This window comes from Aethalodelphis obliquidens, unplaced genomic scaffold (genome assembly GCF_003676395.1).
Source record: "Aethalodelphis obliquidens isolate GAN/ISIS:26980383/991018 unplaced genomic scaffold, ASM367639v1 scaffold56, whole genome shotgun sequence".
Classification (NCBI taxonomy): Eukaryota; Metazoa; Chordata; class Mammalia; order Artiodactyla; family Delphinidae; genus Aethalodelphis; species Aethalodelphis obliquidens.
The window spans coordinates 3679183-3697607 of NW_020838000.1; the positions used below are offsets into that span (position 1 = coordinate 3679183).

At 41.4% G+C, this 18425-nt stretch overlaps 1 pseudogene; it reads left to right on the top strand.

Annotated features, from left to right (window-relative positions):
- Positions 1–13985: 13985 nt before the first annotated feature.
- Positions 13986–17677, top strand: LOC113609333 (putative inactive serine/threonine-protein kinase slob2; annotated as a pseudogene).
- The last annotated feature ends 748 nt before the right edge of the window (positions 17678–18425 follow it).

Below are 18425 nucleotides of genomic sequence, written 5' to 3' on the forward strand. Positions count from 1 at the left end.
TGGTATGTTCTTGGCATTGAAGGCCTTTTAATGGCCCTGGTCTCCAGGCACCTAAATCCCATTTAGACTTTGAGTTTTTCATCAGTTCCCCAGAAGCAGACCCTGAAAAGAGGAATCTGTGCAAGGGGTTTATTAGGAAAGAGCTCCCAGAAGAATCGGAAAGAGTATGAGGGGAAACAAGGCAGAGAAGGAGGGACATTGAGACAGAGGGATATTTCAGGCCAAGTTCCAGCCTCAGACAGATCCCCAGAGAAGCTCTGGGTGTAAATTACACCTCAAGGTTGTCCTGGCTTTGAAGCAGGAGATAGATGGGCTCCAGGTTAGACATTTACAGCTGGTCTTCTGTTTACATTTCACGGGGCAGGAGAAAGTGGGCTTCAGGCCGGACACTTACAACTAGCCTCCTGTTTGCATTTCCTGAGACAGGAGATAGGTGGGCTTCAGGTTAGGCACTTAAAATCAGCCTCCTGTTTGCGCTCCGAAATGGAAGCAATGACAGAGACAGGGTAAATACCCAAGCTTTGTCTCTTACGGATGTATTAAGATAACTGTCATAGCAAGAACAAAGGGGGACAAAACCTTGTTTGAATAAAGGATCAAGGGATCTCCACTCTCCTCTGCCCCTTGGGGCAAGGGAGACATGACGCATGCACAGAAAGGCTCCTTGAGGGTCAAAAGTCAGGGGACAATGCCAGGCCATAATGAGTCTTGCTTCTCCCAGACGCCTTAACGGCAGGATCCGGGAGTGAGGTGGAGAGGTGCGTGCGCACCTGTGGGGAGGGTCCTGACACTAATTAGCCAGGCGGGACAAAGCAAGATGATTGGCCAGAAGGGAAACAAAAACGCGGAAGACTGCCCCCTTATAAAGGACTTAAACATCCCAAAGGCACGACTCTCTCTCTGAGTTTGCCCGTGTGTCTTTCCGCATGTACTTTGCTTTTCCAATAAACTTTTTACTTTTCTCTTTACCTTCTGCCTTCTTGCCTGAATTCATTCCTGACAAGGCAGGCAAGGACTGGGGACCCAGGCCCTAGCCTCTGGCCCCTGTGGTCTAGCGGCTACGACTCGCGGCCCGGGAACTGAGATCTTGCTTCCAGCTACTGCTCGCTGCTGCTTGCTGTTGCGTGCGTCCGAAATCAGCTTGAGACAGGGAACTGGGTTTTCATATCCCTCCTTACATAAGTCATTGCCTAAGGACTGCTCTGTGTGTGTGTGTGTGTCGGGGACCAGGGTGTTTGGCGTGAGTGGGTCCGATATAAACTCCGAAGCACTTTCAACTCTCAGTGTCTGCAGCAATGCAGGTTAGCAGCTCAAAAGAAATCACTGAAGAAAGTTGCAGGTAGGAGCCCTTAGCAGCAAACAACTCAAAGCTGGGGGGTGGATGCTCAGAGCTGGTAAGGACGATTCCAGGGGACCCGGGAGGAGCACAAGACAGAATGTGTTACAGTTTTCTGTAATGGGCATGTGGATGGAACAGGGTGGGTAGAGGCTGAGTGTACAAAGGAGGAGAGGGGAGAGTGCATCCCACTCATGACACTGGTTCCTTGAAGGTCTGTTTTCTGGAAAGTTCTCAGGTGAGTGGCTATGAGAAGACAACTATGAGAGTTACAATGTGAGTTCCTAAGAGCTGTGTTGGCAGAAGCCTGCATCTAGCCTCCTGGTCCAGGAATCACTCTCTGGGATCAGCTAACCATTGTTTGCACTCAGAGGCGGGGCCTCCAGATGCCCTTCACTGCACTTGGCTGGTCTCCTCCCATTTCCCCCCAGGCCTCTCACAAACATGATCCCTTGTGGAGGGAAGTGCAGGTCTTCTACCCACTGTGAGCAATGAATAGTCTGTTTTGCAGTGTCTTTCAGATTGAGGTATTTTGTTTGTTTATTTATTTTAAAGATTTTTTTTTTTTGATGTGGACCATTTTTAAAGTCATTATTGAATTTGTGACAATCCTGCTCCGGTTTGACGTTTTTGGTTTTATGGTCACAAGGCGTGTGGGATCTTAGCTCCCCGACCATGGATTGAACCCGCACCCCCTGCATTGGAAGGCAAAGTCTTAACTACTGGACCACCAGGGAAGTCCCCAGATTGAGGTTTTATAATTAAAAAACGACTAACTGGATAACTTAAAAATGGAAAGAGGAAACTTTTCTGTTAAAAGTTAAGAAACTGTTTAGTAAACCATTATACTTGTAAGTCGTACAAGAGTACATGTAAGTACACCACAAGCTGGGAAGAGAGGAAGCTGGATGCTTCATTATGTGGATATATTTTGAAAAGCAGACAGAGGAGACTATTCACCTTTGACTCTAACACCCAAAGGCATCTGATTGTAACGTTTTGATTTACTTCTTTAGGATATTTTTCCATCTATATTTTTTCATATAATGCTTTTCCCTTCTAACGTCATAATAGAAGCCTTTGCATATACTATAGGATTCTCTTGGGAAACAGTATTTGAAATTGCTGCATAACGTGCCTACTGAGTTTTACTCAACATTTTTGCAACTGTTGGATAGTGAAGGTTTTCATGCTTTTGTTTTATAAATACCACTGCAATGAACAATATCACAGAGGTCTTTGTGTGTGTGTGTGTGTGTGTGTGTGTGTGTGTGTGTTGTGGACCACTTTCCAAAATACCTTAGGGCTTGTTGTGGTTTTTACAGTAATGAAAATAAAAACAAAAATAAACTAATGGGAGCTAATTAAACTTAAAAGCTTTTGCACAGCAAAGGAAACCATACACAAGATGAAAAGACCACCCTCGGAATGGGAGAAAATATTTGCAAACGAATCAACGGGCAAAGGATTAATCTCCAAAATATACAAGCAGCTCATGGAGCTCAATATCAAAAAAACAAACTACCCAATCAGAAAATGGGTGGAAGACCTAAACAGACATTTCTCCAAAGTAGACGTACAGATGACCAAGAGGCACATGGAAAGATGCTCAACTTCACTAATTATTAGAGAAATGTAGATCAAAACTACAGTGAGGTATCACTTCACACCGGTCAGACTGGCCATCAACAAAAAATCTACAGACAATAAATGCTGGAGAGGGTGTGGAGAAAAGGGAACCCTCTTGCACTGTTGGTGGGAATGTGAATTGATACAGCCACTGTGGAGAACAGTATGGAGGTTCCTTAAAAAACTAAAAATGGAACTACCATATAACCCAGCAATCCTACTACTGGGCACATACTCCAAGAAAACCACAATTCAAAAAGACACATGCACCCCAACGTTCATTGTGGGATGAAAAATGTCTCGTTTTGGGGGGTAGTTTTCAATGTAACAGTAGATAAGTAATATAAGGCTCTTGATATATTCAAGGTGCCTTTTCAAAAGGTTATACAAATTTGTTCACTCATCAGAAAATAGATAAGAATGGCTGTTTTACTGTAATCTTGAGGAGGTTTTCTTTTTTAAAAATTTATTTTATTATTTTAAATCGAAGTATAGTAGATTTACAATGTTGTGTTAGTTTCAGGTGTACAGCAGTGATTCAGTTATACATACATATATACCGATTTTTTTCAGATTCTTTTCCCTTATAGATTATTACAATGTATCAAGTATAGTTCCCTGTACTATACAGTAGGTCCTTGTTGGTTATCTATTTTATATATGATATTGTTTATATGTGGAATCTAAAAAAATGAACTTATATACAAAACAGAAATAGACCCTCAGACATAGAAAACAAACTTACGGTTACCAAAGGGGAAAGCCAGGGAGGGGAGGGATGAATTAGGAGTTTGGGTTTAATATATATATACTGCTATATTTGAAACAGGTTTTCTTGAACAGGTCCAAGGACTATTCATTTGTAACCTTAAGATGATTATTATTATTATTTTTTACGGTACGCGGGCCTCTCACTGTTGTGGCCTCTCCCGTTGCGGAGTACAGGCTCAGCGGCCATGGCTCACGGGCCCAGCCGCTCCGCGGCATGTGGGATCTTCCTGGGCCGGGGCACGAACCCGCGTTGCCTGCATCGGCAGGCGGACTCTCAACCACTGCGCCACCAGGGAAGCCCCTCAACTGTACTTTAATAATAAAAAAAAGAAGGTGGCAGAGAGCGTCGTACTAAAATGATCAAGGAACGGTGGGGAGTGAAGAGTAAGCCCGTAGGTACTGCAGCAAGGGGATTAGAGAGTGGTGTATTAGGGTGGTGCACCTCTCAGTGGGAGTCAGAAGTCTTTCGGAAGAGGCAATCAGGTCCAGAAGTGGTAAAAAAAACCAGGAAGGGCCTCTCCACTTCAGGCCCCATGATATGCAGGATTTAGGAGGAAAATAGTCCTCACTTGAGAGAGTTGTGTGGAAAGAGTCATAGCGGGACAGCCAGGCTTTGTCAGAACAAGAAAGTGAAGGAACTCCTAAAAACATAGGATCTGAGGATTTGGCTGGTAACAGACTGTGAGTTCCAGGGGATACAATGGAAGAGTCTGAGTGATGGAAAAGGAGTAGGCTACTGGGTGTGAATACAAGATGCGCTAAACCATGCAGGGGTGAGAGCCCTGGGACCCAGAGATAAGGAAACTGGGGCTAAGAGAGGTTAAATGACTTAGCTAAGTCACTTAGTTGATATGAAACATCATTTATCTCTATTCTCAAGAATAGGAACTAGCATGAAATCTCCTAGGAGGCACTTAGCAAATGTTTGTTGAATGACTAAATCTACTTATCTCTATGAACAAGTACAGTCATCCAAAGGATTCAGGGAAGAAGAAAACCCTTTATATCAGTTAATTCAACATTTCAGTAAAAATGGGCGTCTTTGAGCCTCAATCACTGTCTCCCTGCCCACAGCTTCTGCCTGGGCAATTCATTTTGCTTGAATTGTATGAGGTTATCAGAGGGCTAGTAGTGTCATCAGCTCACTGAACACAGAAAAATGGAACTGTGGAAATAAGTAATTTCTAAATGCATGGGTGAGTTAATTTCTAAGACAGGATGGATACGAATATGTTCGCTGCCTTTAAAATCACATTTGAATACCCTAGACATGAGAATACAGGTACATTTTTGGAACTTCTGGTTATATTATGTAGTTCATGAATCATCTTAGTCAACTTTTCTGGAAAACAAAGAAGAAGGTGGTTTTGCTCCTCAACCTTTTGATAGTTACGTGTTAACTGACAACAGCCTCACTAATCTGGTTACAGTGATCTCAGCAGTTTTCCAAAGTCTTGGAGTCGGGGAAGTATTTGTAAGCTTTTCCTTGTTACGTAAGTCATACACATAAAAAAAAAATCATTGTCATATCAAAATAGAATCATCCCTTAAACAAAAACCAAAATCTCCATTTTTCTCTACACTCTTTTGATAAATTAAAAATGGGGGGAGGGGTTCTTATATTAAAACATCGATGAAGCCTTGAACAAAATTTAATGTTCGTAGGTTTTCAAAGAGTCTCATATATGAGAATATGTACAGTACAATCAACTACCTTCTGATTTCTCTGTTTTCAAAAGCTCATCCACTGCTTTTCCTCATTATTCTGAGTTTGCAGAGCACTTTAACTGCTTTGTAGCGCTTCTGTGAGTGAAATTGGAGAGTAGTGCTGTCTGTTCAATCACGGAAGCCTAAAGTGTGCTGTTCTATTGTCACACCAAAAGCACATGCTTAGCTGCCAATCAGACATGATGGGGTATATATGAAACAGAGCGGGACCCTATGGCCCTCCTCCCCATGTCCTCAGCCTGCCTTTTGTCTGTGGAAAACTTTAGCTAAAGAATAAGTTTACTCAGAGAAGTGAGAAAATGCAGAAACAAAGGACAACAGTCAAACAAGACAAAAAAGCAATACTTTAGTCATTAAGCAAAGTCAAGGACCTCTAGTTCCTCTTCAAGGGCTATAGATAATATTCTGAGCCCTATCCTGTGAGCTGTCTTGTAGATTCTGAAACCTCCATCAGGTGGAAGAATTTTATTACATGATGACCAGACTGTAGCCATGACATAAGCTGCCACATTTCTGAAAATTTACCTCAATGAATTGGAAACAAACCGACTCTGGAACTGAAGATTAAATGTATTTAAAACAATCAAGAGGACCCTGATCAGACCACCACATGACCAATTGCAAGATGCCCGTCAGAGCTGCCTGTGCTGTTTCTGCACGTAGCCCGCTCCCTCCATCTATGGAAGCTGTTGCCCACTGATTGTCAGTTGGGGGGGGGGCGTTGGCCTTTGGACAGGAGTCCACCCTCCCCCCTGGTTGCTGGCCTCCAAAATAAAGCAAACTTTCCTTTCCACCAGCCTTGCCTCTTTATTGGCTTTTGAGTGGTGAGCAGCCAGACCCTCACTTTCGGTAACGTATGCATGGAGTAGCAGGAAGTATAGCATGGAAGGAAAAACACTACTGAATAGAAGAACAACTTATGATACTTATAAGCATTAACACTTTAATCTAAAACTCCTGGAAAACAATGAAATAATCTGTCCCCTGAACTTACTCTTACACAAAGTGTTGGTCAGGGGACTTCCGGAGGGGTCTTTTGTTTGTATGGATTTTTCTGGTTTTAAGTACATAAATGAAATCCTCTAAGTTTGACTTCCTACACTATATGATTTTCATTTGAAATGTACAAGTTCAAAGGTCATGAGAGCTTATGATGTTATATGTAGAGTCCACGAAAGCATTGTTAGTTGACTTACTCTTAGTATTTTACAATATATTTTATATAAATGTATTCATTTTCAAATATAAACATTTTTATCTAAATATACTGTAAATGCACCAATGCCACATCTTCACTCTAGTTCAGGAAGATGGTAGGCTCACGGGTTTGTATTTGCTCACTCGAACAAGCCACCTCTAGCTCTTCTTGGAAAGAGGCATACATACATAAACAAACACATGAGCAAAGAAATAAATGCTAGTTTAAAACAAAATTGGCATTTGACCATGTTCTGACATCACAACAAAACTGGCGTTATTTTCCTCAGGGTTTCTTTTTATGTGTATCAGTGACTCATGAAAATTACAAGATACTCTGCAGAATGGCCATCATCAAAAAGTCTACAAACAAGAAATGCTGGAGAGGGTGTGGAGAAAAGGGAACCCTCTTACATTGTTGGTGGGAATGCAAATTGATACAGCTACTATGGAGAACAGTACAGAACTTCCTCAAAAAAACTAAAAATAGAATTACTGTATGATCCAGCAATCCTACTCCTGGGCATATATCCAGACAAAACTATAATTCAAAAAGATATATGCACACCAATGTTCACTGCAGTACTATTCACAATAGCCAAGACATGGAAAGAACCTAAATGCCTATCAACAGAGGAAAGGATAAAGAAGATATGGTACATATATAAATGGAATATTACTCAGCCATAAAAAAGAACCAAATAATGCCATTTGCAGCAACATGGATGGACCTAGAGATTATCATACTGAGTAAAGTAAGTCAGAGAAAGACAAATACCTTATGATATCACTTACATGTGGAACGTAAGATACAACACAAATGAATCTATTTATGAAACAGAAACAGAATCACAGACCTAGAGAACAGACTGGTGGTTGCCAAGGTGGTGGGGGGTGGGGGAATGATGGATTGGGAGTTTGGGATTAGCAGATGCAAACTATTATGTATAGGATGGATAAACAACAAGGTCTTACTGTATAGCACAGAGAACTATGTTCAATATCCTGTGATAAACCATAATGGAAAATAATATTTTAAAAAAGAATGTATATATATGTATAACTGTATCACTTTGCTGTACAGCAGAAATTAACACAACATTGTGAAGCGACTATACTTCAATAAAAAATTACGAGACTCTCTAATTTATAAAAATTAGGAAAAATGTGATTCTTCCTTGCTCTCAAGTCCCCTCAAATTCGATTTTAGAAATAAGTTTACTTGGCTATGTTTATTTCTGATATCATAGAAGAGTTTGATTTCATAATGTATAACACCTGCCTTTGGCAGAAACACTGATCCTTTTTAAGCTATGAGAGGAGAGAATTTTTTCCAGGCAATCCCCTCTGAATATGTCTTTAACCCCTCCATCCCAGAAAAAGTTCACTGCCATTGTCATTCACTAGTGCAGGACTCATTCTGGGTCTTCCTTCAGCGTTGGCTTAGAGCATGTCCCTGCTTCCCTCCTGTGGCCCAAATACCTGCACACCTGCATCCACACCTTCCCACCTGCATCCACACCTGCACACCCACATCCTTCCCCTCTGGTGTCCGGCTCGGGCTTAGCAGCTACCCCAGTTCTTTGTGTAGCCCTTCCCGAGATGTCCACTGCTCAGCACTGGTGCTGGACCTGGCGCCTGGCACCTGACCTCCCTCCTGGTGGGCCTGCTGTGCCCCGGTCCTCACTCATCCAGGTGTGGGAAACAGACATCTGCAGAAGCTGTTCCTCCATTCATGATAATTTACGAAACAGAGCCAAAAGTTGCCAGGCATTGCCACATCTCATGAGTACCTTTCACATAATCATACACTTTAAGATGATATTTAAAGAGACAAATCCTGTGTTTAAAAAATTAGCTAACAGCATAGTGCTTTCTTTTTTATTTTTAAATTTTTATTTTATTTTTATTTATACAGGTGGTTCTTATTAGTTATCTATTTTATACATATTAGTGTATATATGTCAATCCCAATCTCCCAATTCTCACAGCACTACCACCACTGCCACCACCCTGCTTACCCCCTTGGTGTCCATACGTTTGTTCTCTACATCTGTGGCTCTATTTCTGCCTTGCAAACTGGTTCACCTGTACCATTTTTCTAGATTTCACATATATGCGTTAATATACAATATTTGTTTTTCTCTTTCTGACTTACTTCACTCTGTATGACAGTCTCTAAGTCCATCCACGTCTCTACCAGTGACCCAATTGCCTTCCTTTTTATGGCTGAGTTATATTCCACTGTATATATGTACCACATCTACTTTATCCATTCATCTGTCGATGGGCATTTAGGTTGCTTCCATGACCTGGCTATTGTAAATAGTGCTGCAATGAACATTGGGGTGCATGTGTCTTTTTGAATTATGGTTTTCTCTGGGTATATGTGCAGTACTTGGATTGCTGGATCGTATGGTAGCTCTATTTTTAGTTTTTTAAGGAACCTCCATACTGTTCTCCATAGTGGCTGTATCAATTTACATTCATACCAACAGTGCAAGAGGGATCCCTTTTCTCCACAGCCTCTTCAGCATTTGTTGTTTGTAGATTTTCTGATGATGCCCATTCTAACTGGTGTGAGGTGATACCTCATTGTAGTTTTGATTTGAATTTCTCTAATACTGATGTGGAGCAACTTTTCATGTGCCTCTTGGCCATCTGTATGTCTTCTTTGGAGAAATGTCTGCTTAGGTCTTCTGCCCATTTTTTTGATTGTGTTTGTTTTTTTATTATTGAGTTGCATGGGCTGTTTATATATCTTGGAGATTAATCCTTTGTCTGTTGATTCTTTTGCAAATATTTTCTCCCATTCTAAGGGTTCTTTTCATCTTGTTTATAGTTTCCTTTGCTGTGAAAAAGATTTAAGTTTCATTAGGTCCCATTTGTTTATTTTTGTTTTTATTTCCATTACTCTAGGAGGTGGGTCAAAAAAGATCTTGCTGTGATTTATGTCAAAGAGTGTTCTTCCTATGTTTTCCACTAAGAGTTTTATAGTGTCTGGTCTTAACATTTAGGTCTTTAATCCATTTTGAGTTTATTTTTGTGTATGGTGTTAGGAAGTGTTCTAATTTCATTCTTTCACATGTAGCTGTCCAGTCTTCCCAGCACCATTTATTGAAGAGACTGTCTTTTCTCCATTGTATATCCTTGCCTCATTTGTCAAAGATTAGTTGACCATATGTGTGTGGGTTTATCTCTGGGCTTTCTATCCTGTTCCATTGATCTATATTTCTAGTTTTGTGCAAGTACCATACTGTCTTGATTACTGTAGCTTTGTAGTATAGTCTGAAGTTAGGGAGTCTGATTCCTCCAGCTCCGTTTTATTCCCTTAGAATTGCTTTGGCTATTTGGGGTCTTTTGTGTCTCCCTACAAATTTTAAGATTTTTTGTTCTAGTTCTGTAAAAAATGCCATTGGTAATTTGATAGGGATTACAGTGAATCTGTAGATTGCTTTGGGTAGTATAGTCATTTTCAAAATATTGATTCTTCCAATCCAAGAACATGATATATCTCTCCATCTGTTTGTGCCATCTTTAATTTCTTTCATTGGTGTCTTATAGTTTTCTGAGTACAGGTCTTTTACCTCCTTAGGTAAGTTTATTCCTAGGTATTTTATTTTATTTTTTGCAATGGTGAATGGGATTGTTTCCTTAATTTCTCTTTCTGATCTTTTGTTGTTAGTGTATGGGAATGCAAAAGATTTCTGTGCATTAATTTTGTATCCTACAACTTTACCAGATTCATTGATTAGCTCTAGTAGTTTTCTGGTGGCATATTTAAGGTTATCTATGTATAGTGTCATGTTGTCTACAAACAGTGACAGTTTTACTTCTTTTTGGATTCCTTTTATTTCTTTTTCTTCTCTGATTGCTGTGGCTAGCACTTCCAAAACTATGTTGAATAATAGTGACAAGAGTGGACCTTCTTGTTTTGTTCCTGATCTTAGAGGAAATGCTTTCAGTTTTTCACCATTGAGAATGATGTTTGCTGTGGGTTTGTCATGTATGGTCCTTATTATGTAGGGGTAGGTTCCCTCTATGCCCACTCTCTGAAGAGCTTTTATCATAAATGGGTGTTGAATTTTATCAAAGGCTTTTCCTGCATCTATTGAGATGATCATATGGTTTTTATTCTTTAATTTGTTAATATGGTATATCACATTGACTGATTTGTGTACATTGAAGAATCCTTGCATCCCTGGAATAAATCCCACTTGATCATGGTGTATGATCCTTTTAATGTGCCATTGGATTCTGTTTGCTAGTATTTTGTTGAGGATTTTTGCATCTATATTCATCAGTGATTTTGGTCTGTATTTTTTTTTTTTTTGTAGTATCTTTGTCTGGTTTTGGTATCAGGGTGATGGTGGCCTCGTGGAATGAGTTTGGGATTGTTCCTTCCTCTGCAATTTTTTGGGAAGAGTTTAAGAAGGATGGGTATTAGCTTTTCTCTAAATGAGTGAATGAGGGTAAGGAGCAATAGAAGGCCAGACCCAGCAGCTGATTTCAAATACTAAGGTGTGATATGGCCATCAGACCCTATGATACAGATCATTTTGTCTTCTCTTAAAAATATCCACTTTAGTCTGTGCAAGGTTGGCCCACGCACAGCCCTAGTGTGGGAAAGCAAACTTGCCTGGGTCTCAGTGATGCTCCTTCCCTCCAGCTGGCTGGAGGAACGCTAAGCCAATGCTTTTCTCCGCAAAACCAATACGTTTATATTTGGTTTGTCATTTATCAACCTCTGAGTAACTTGTTCGAGGTAGAGTGATGGAGTTGAGAGAGGGGTTGTTTTGAGGGAAGTTGGAGGGCTGCCCAGGCAGGCTGTCTCCTGAGTGTCATTGTCCCAGCAGGGCTGCCCTGTCCTAAGTCTGGGTCTTTGCCTTGCACAACATTGATATTTCACTCAGTGTGGAAAGGACTGTATAATCAAACCCACAAGACTGACAAATATGAACCAAGATCCCAAATTATTCATTTACAATGAAAAATATAACTGGGGAGCAGGTGAGAAATTCCTATTAGCTGGGGAGTGTCTTCTGACTGCTTTAGGGAAACGTGTAGGAAAGAAGTGTTTAAATCCCAAGATGGATGCGGGACCCAGATGAAGAGAAAGTGATGAGCATCACTGAGCCACGAGACAGATGCTCTACTGCCCTGGTTCCCAAGCTTCCATGCAGCTGTATACTCGTGCTCAGAGGCCCTGGATGGCCCTTTCTCCAGACAAGGCAAAATAAACTGTCAGGTCTCCAATGTCCGCATTACAATGATAATCCAGGACACCTCGATTGGACTTCCATATCTGCAAATTCCTGCAGCCCTAAATTGGTTTGCATTAATTGCTACATTTAGCTAATCTCATCCATGATGTATTAACTCAGTAATTTCATTCTTATAAAATGGTGACATTATTTATAGGTTTTGGGGTGGGGGTCTGGGCTTTGCTTCTCACTTTGATAACAGTTTTGGGGGGCTTGGTCCACACTCCCTATAAGTACTAATTGATAATTATCCTTAAGCAGTGCCTTTCAGAACACCAGTCTCCATGCATTAGTGTGTCATAAAATCAGATGAGAGGGTTCTGATCAGTGGCTTAAAATGAAATAAAATAAGAAATATTAGAATTTATGGCACATGGTTAGGTAAATATTGTTTTATATGTACTTTGTGTACTAGGTTGTGATGTAAAACGTTTTTCTGCCTCTAGGTTGTGGTTAAAAACACTTATAAACCCCTCCCTAGAACTCAGAGCATCATCCTCTGCCTTAGAGAGCAAGATGCTCTTTGTATAGGAAGGTGTTAGAAAATTTATGTACAGAAAACCTTTGCTCAGAAGAGCTCTGTTATTGAGGGGACAGTCTACACTCTGTGACAGAGACCTGCAGAAACGTCCCATATTGACGGTGTGTGATAGGACATAAAAAAGAGGTGCAAGGCATGTCAAGCCAAGTGTGAATGAGAAATCAGCTGACAGGAAAGAGTTTTGGACGCTGGCTGGTCACTGCTTTTCTGTAGCTCAAGTTTCTCCTTTTGCCCTGGGGCTTGGAGTTCCTGACGGTCAGAACAGAGCTGCACTGAATTTATCGAGTTCTGCATGAGACAGGTGATACCTGCTAGATTCAGCCAGTCAAAACGAATAACGAGATTTTCATATGAAATTTAATTTTCTTAGGAAATTGTTTTCATAAGCACAAAAATGCAGCATATATTTGTGCACTCAAGTTAAGTGTTTGGCAAACTCTTTGAGGCGCAAATACATCTTATTTTTTCCTCTGGAGCGCAGTTTATTACATAGCGCTAATGTGTCCATGGACAGGTTCTGCTGAGTATTGCAAATGTCAGACTGCATTATCCATCCATCCATCCATCCATCCATCCATCCATCCATCTCTTCCTCTACCTCCATCCATCCATTTGTCTTTCCATGTGTGTCATCTGTCCATCCATCCATTTGTCCATCCATACATGTGTCTGTCCATCAGTCCATCCATTTATCTGTCCATGCATATGTCCATCCATTCATCCATCCACCTTCATCCATCCATTTGTCTGTCCATACGTGTGTCCATCAGTCCATCCATCCATCTATTTTTCCATCCGTATGTGTGTCCATCCATCTGTTTGTCTGTCCATATGTGTGTCCATTTGTCCATCCATCCACTCCTTCCTTGTTGAGTACCTATATACTCTGTGCAAGCAGTTTGCCCTCTTGTTGTGTATTTTCAACATGAGAAAGTCTTAGGTTGGCTGGGAATTTGAAAGTTATTTGATGTAGTTCTTATCAGATGAATGCATCTTCTCTATAGCTGTCCTGGCAGGTGGTAATTGAGGTTTTTGCAATCACAGGAATACACCCCTCTGACTGAGAAAGTTCTTTCTTGTATTTCTTTTTCACTAGCTCCCCTCAGAAGCCTCTTGTCTGACTCCCGTACAGATAAGGATTCTGAAGAGCTGCTGTCCACCTACTTCCCCCTTCCAATTCCCGAGCCAGTTCCTCAGCTGGCTAGTTTCTGAGCTGATTTTATTCCAGCCTGATGACATATTAAGATTTGCATCCCCATCAGAGGATGGGATCAAGACCGTGGCTAATGTCAGGCAGGTCTAAGGTGTGTCCCTATCCCAGGCTACACCTTTCATGTTCCCACTCTGCTGCCCAGCTCTTGTGCCTCTGCTTCTCTCTGGTTTTCCCTTGGGATTGACACCCCAGTCTAAATCTCACCTTGACTGGGGCCCTGACAACCTTCCGGTCCTTTCCCATCTGTCTTTCCCCAGCTATTGGATGGATGGATTCAACCTGAATGGTCCTCCCCATGACGCTGTGATGCCGCTATCTGCTACTGCAGGTGGAACCTTGGGCACTGGTACCATCTGAGACTGAGTCTAAGCTAGCCATGGTCCCCTGAGCATTCTAATCTAGATCCTTGGTTTATTTCTTTGAGTCCAGTCCCAACGCCAGCGGAGTCCAACTCTGGTACCCTCTTCTGGATTTCTCTGCCTAGTCTTATCATGGAAGTTCCAGCCTGCCTCTCCATGAGTCTCTCCAAGGTATGCATATTGGTTCTAATTCTCCATATTGGTTCTAATTCCAGCCCAAGGGGCCACGTCTAAGAGAGCTCTTCATATATTTGAAGATGTTTACTGTTTCAATTTCCTCTTGCCACCTAACACACTGCCTCAGCTCAGCACAATAACAGTAACTTTTTTCTGCTAATGATCTTGCAGTCTGGCGAAACTAAGCAGGCAAAAACTCATTTTTGCTCCGTATGGTGTCAGCCAGGGTAGCTCAGTGAAGTAAGGATCTACATCCAAGTGGCTCACTTACGTGGGCTGGCAGGGAATGCAGTCAGGGTGGCTGACTGGGTGCCTCAGTTCTGCTGCGTGTGGGCCTGTCCTTGTAGCTGCTTGACAGTCCGCCTAACAGGGTGGCTGGGTTCTAAATGGGAGGAAACGGAAGCTGCCAGTCTTCTTAAAGACTGGGCCTGGGAACTTCCCTGGTTGTCCAGTGGTAAAGAATCCGACCTGCAACGCAGGGAACTCGGGTTCCATCCCTGGCCAGGGAACTAAGATCCCACGTGTGGCAGGGCAACTAAGCCCACGCACCACCGCTACTGAGCTCACGCGCCTCAACTAGAGCCCGCGTGCTGCAAACCACAAAGCCCACGTGCCCTGGAACCGGTGTGCCACAACTAGAGAGAAGCCCTCACGCCACAATGAAGAGCCCGCACGCCGCAACAAAAGATCCCACATGCCTCCACGAAGATCCCGCATGCCACAACTAAAACCCGACACAGCCAAAAATTAATAATAAAATAAATCTTAAAAAAAAAAAAAGACTGGGCCTGGAACTGGCACTGTTTCACTCTCCCTGCATTCTCTTGGTCAAAGTTGTCATAGAGTCAGCCCCAGATTCAAAGGGGGGGAAATATAGCTCCCCTTCTTCTTCTTCTTCTTTTTTTTTTAGAGGAAAATACTAATACTTTTTTTTTTTTTTTTTTTTTTTGTGGTATGTGGGCCTCTCTCTGTTGTGGTCTCTCCCGTTGCGGAGCACAGGCTCCGGACGCACAGGCTCAGCGGCCATGGCTCACGGGCCCAGCTGCTCCGCGGCATGTGGGATCTTCCCGGACCGGGGCACGAACCCGTGTCCCCTGCATCGGCAGGCGGACTCTCAACCACTGTGCCACCAGGGAAGCCCCTAATACATTTTATTAATACATTTTACATGACTTGTAAACTTCCACTGAAAACAATTTTCATATACCATAAATAGACAAAATTTGAAAGGAGGTATTTAAAGTGTATAAATATTTCAAAGGATTAATATCTAGAATATATAAAGGAGATTTGAATAAATGAAATAAAGTAAAGGAACCAATAGAAAGTAATGCTTAGAAGGTGTGACTGTAAACTTGGAGAAGAATAAACCCAATAGCGAATAAAGTATATGAAAAGATATTCAACCTTGTAATAAGGGAATTCAAATTAAAAGGAGATAACATTTCAGAACTGTCAGATGTCATATATTTTGATGGTGATGTAATTTTGCATGTTGGCCAACATATGGAGAAAAAAGGATCAGATGTAATTTTAGTGAGAAGGAGATTTGCAAAACACTTAATCATTATGTAGTACACCTGAAACTAATATATTATATGTCAATAACAACTCAATGAAAAAGAACATTTGTGAGATACTTTACAGTCAGATTTTGCAATGTCTCATTTGAAGATCATTTCAAAATGCTCTATAACCCTAAATTCTATTCCTAAGAATGTGCCCCAGAGAAATTCCTGTGTGTGATAAAGCTTTTACAAAAAAATGGAGGGACTTGACAAAGATCTTGCAGCCACTTGTAACCCACCTCAGATCCCAGAGGTGCATCTTGTCCTGTTGCCTTGCTTCACCCCTCCTCCCAACCCTTCAGACTTTTCTCAGCTGGAAAGCCCTTGTCCCTTTCCCACTACTTTATATGGCATCAATCCAAGTCTTATCAAGGTGCCAACAGCATTTGCTTGAACAGCTATAATCACAGTCATGCCAGGAGTTGCGATGGGTGTAGTTAGGCTGAGATGACTAAGTCCTTAAGGGAACCATAGATTAGAAAAATACTGTTTTTCCCCCTCCTCTGATCTAGTTTTAATCTCTCCCCCACCAAGTATCCTACCAAGAACATAATGCAGTGTTTTAATATAAGCGTATTATGGAATATAGAACAAGATTTCACCTCCTTTCTATAAAAGCTTACATCGTTCTTGATACAACCCAAGGCCATGTTAACTTCCTTAAAGGTTACATTTCATTGTTAATTGACACTGAACTTATTATTGATTATGCCTCTAAGTCTTCTTTTCCTAATGTCCTCTTGGTATGGCATGGCACTTGTATCTCATGCTCAGCTGAATTTTCAACTCAATTCAGCTACTTCGAAGCTGTCTTTGTAAAGTTTCACCTTGTTAGAACTAAACTACTGCTTTAGCCTATAAGATAATTTAGATCATCATCTCTTGTCTAACATAGTAATGTTCAGTCAACCCAAAGTTGATGTTTGTGCTCTTAGGTGGTCAGGCAAATAATTGACAAAAATGTTAAATAGACTGAATGTAGAGCCCTGTGACCTGCCACTGGAGATCTTCTCGGGTGACACAGGAATCACCACTCAGCTCTCCAACTGTTGTGCCCCAGTTGGCAAAACTTCCTTTGGCCCAATAGCGTATCATGAAAATAACACTTCCAAGGGTTAACTCTATCACTCATCTCTTTAAAAAGTTTATACAAATATCCAGTCAACACCAACAGGGTTATCTCCCTTGAAATGTTATCTATACGGGTTTCCAAGTAGACCACAGGGCTGTATACTGTCTTGGAATGTCCTCAGGAGGCTCCGTCATTGAGCAGGTAACACAGTAAACATCTCAGAGTCCTTTCTTTCAAATGGAAGAGGGGAAGGCAGAGATAAAAGGAACTCTTCAGACTTCACCTTCTTTCCTTGTGGCTTGTGGTCTCCTCCTCCTCTGCCCCCTCCAAAGCCTCCCTGGCCTCTGCCACCAAATCCACCTGGGCCACCTGTGCCACCACCTCGCCCTCTGCAGCCACCTTCACCCTTAGGCTTGGCTCAGTCCAAAGTAACTTTGTTTCCATCAATTTCACCATCTTCCATGGCCTCCTTGACAGCGTTGGCATCTTCCTCACTGTTGAGTTCTACAAAACCAAAGCCCTTGGAGGATCCAGTCTCCCGGTCAGTGACTATCCTTGCACGAATACTCCTTTAATGTCTCTTCTGTAGTATCCTCAGACAGACCTTTGACAAACAGAGTTTGGGATGGTTGGCTTCTTGCATTAGGTGATCCCCTGGGTTCTTGCAACTCCAGCCTGATTGCTCTGCCCTCAATTTCCCTTTTATTAAATGAATTTAAAGCTTCTTTAGCATCTTCAAATGAAGCAACTTCTACGGTAGTTCCCAGATCTTGCAACCCAATAGCCCTGTCGGGGAAGGAAAAAATGATCAGGAAAATATAACATTTTCTCAGTGAAAATGTATTGTGTCCCAATCAGCCCTACTCCTTTTTCACACTCTTACCGACTTAAAAATATCATTTCGTATTTTGGTGATTTCTTTTCTCAGAAGTTAGTTTGATTGAGGTACAGTTCACATACAACAAATGACACCCATTTAAAATGTATAATTTGACATATGATATCACTTATATGTGGAATCTAAAATATGATACAAATCAACATATCTATGAAGAAATACCAGACACGGATACAGAGAACAGACTTGTGGTTGCCAAGGGGGACGGGAATGGGAGAGGGATGGATCGGGAGGTTGGGATAAGCAGATGCAAACTATTATATATAGAATGGATAAACAACAAGGTCCTACTGTATAGCACAGAGAACTATATTCAATATCCTATAATAAACCATAATGGAAAAGAATATGAAAAAGAATATATATATATATATATAGCTGAGTCACTTTGCTGTACAGAAGAAATTAACACAACATTGTAAATCAACTATACTTCAATAAAATTAAAAAAATAAAATGTATAATTTGATGCATTTTGACAGGATTATGCATAGACCCTTGAAACCACCACCATAACTGGGACACAGGACATTTCCACCACCTTCCAAGGTTTCCTCATTCCCCTTCTCCTTAACTCTTCCCTTCCATCCCTGGTCAGCGGTCTGAACTCCTTTCTGTCACCATAAGTTACTTGCTTTATCTAGAGCGTGTTACAGATGGAATTATACAGTA